Source organism: Meles meles, chromosome 5 (genome assembly GCF_922984935.1).
Source record: "Meles meles chromosome 5, mMelMel3.1 paternal haplotype, whole genome shotgun sequence".
Classification (NCBI taxonomy): domain Eukaryota; kingdom Metazoa; phylum Chordata; class Mammalia; order Carnivora; family Mustelidae; genus Meles; species Meles meles.
This window is the reverse complement of record NC_060070.1, coordinates 111,138,203-111,139,626: the sequence shown is the minus strand read 5'-3', so window position 1 is coordinate 111,139,626 and position 1,424 is coordinate 111,138,203. Positions and strand designations below refer to the sequence as shown.

The 1,424-nt window shown below is 34.9% G+C and overlaps 1 non-coding gene across 1 annotated transcript; it reads right to left on the bottom strand.

The window, feature by feature from the left end:
* Window positions 1-485: 485 nt before the first annotated feature.
* On the bottom strand, window positions 486-667 carry LOC123942780. Its single transcript, XR_006818473.1, has one exon. It is a non-coding gene; the product is annotated as a U2 spliceosomal RNA (small nuclear RNA).
* Window positions 668-1,424: the final 757 nt, after the last annotated feature.

Genomic DNA, 1,424 nt, shown 5'->3' with positions numbered 1-1,424 from the left:
CCGTTATCATTCATTCCAATGTTCTAATTATAAAATCATTTGGAAATTTGGAATAGTCAATGGACAAAGCCAAATCACATTTTATGAATAAACACAGAAAAAGAAGATTATTAAAATACTTTTTAAAAATTAAAAAAAATGATCTCAAAGTTGTTTTGTTTTCGAAAAATAAGAACTTACATATAAGAAAACAAAATCTAGGAGAAGAAATCACTAAAGACAGAAACAAAAACAAAGAAAGAAAAAATGAGCAAAACAACTTCCACTGTTGGCTTGTACTCGTATCCATGTTTGTAGTGTGCAAGACCATAGTGCATGTATAAAGATATATTCCACACACTCTTGCATTGCCCTCTGGGCTGTCTTTGGCTATCTCTAGTTGCACCTGAATAGGGAAGGCACACAGCAGGTAGGTGGTCCAAGGGCCACTAGGTGGAATCACCATATTGGGTCAACACAACCAGAACTGCCTGGCTATACCCCCAAGGAGGTGCACCATTCCTGGTACTGTAATACCATGCATGGAATGGACAGACCAACATCCTATTCCATCTCCTTGCTCCAAAAATCCATTTGATGTATTGTCCTCAGATAGAGGACGTAGCCAATATTAAACTGATAAGAACAGACACTATACTTGATATTAGCCAAAAGGCTGAGAAGTGATGATCCAAAAGTTGTTAAAAAAATACCCACATCTATGCATTGAGCCTTACTGGGAATAGGAAACTAGTCCAGGAGCCAAATCCAGCCCATTACCTGCTTCTGTAAAATTTTACTGGAACCACAGCCACACTCATTTATTTTGGATTTATCTATGGCTGTTTTCATGCTCTAATAGTAGGATGGAATAGTTGCAAAATATGCCATATGGCCCATAAAGCCTAAAATATTTACTATTTGGTTTATACTATTTAATTGATCAATGAATAGACTGAGATAATTTTTTAATTTGTCTTGAGATATAAGTCATTTGAGTTATAAAATGGTATGTAGATAGAAGGAATATTTCTTTGGCTGAAAAGCCCACAAAACTGGCATCTTTAACTTTGGCTTCTGAACACTTTTACATCTTTAGTTATGAGTAAATCACTGAGTGACTTAGAAGCTTAGATTATACTTCTTGTTTTCAGCTTCTCTCCTTGTTATTACAATAGGAATGGGATGTCAGCTCACAAATGTACTGTACAATAAGTGTACTTTAAAATTAAAATTTTTTACTATAATTTCTATTTTGAACTCTTAGTCCTCTGGGGTAATAAAAATGTAAACTCAGTGTTCCAATTTGTGTATTTTTCCTTATTTAACAATTTCCATGTCTGCCTGAGGTACAGAAATATTGGGAGGACAGTTCATGGATGTTGACAAGAACAAGACTGTTGTTCTTGCCTGGTTTTAGTCATTAATCCACACATGTGATTCCA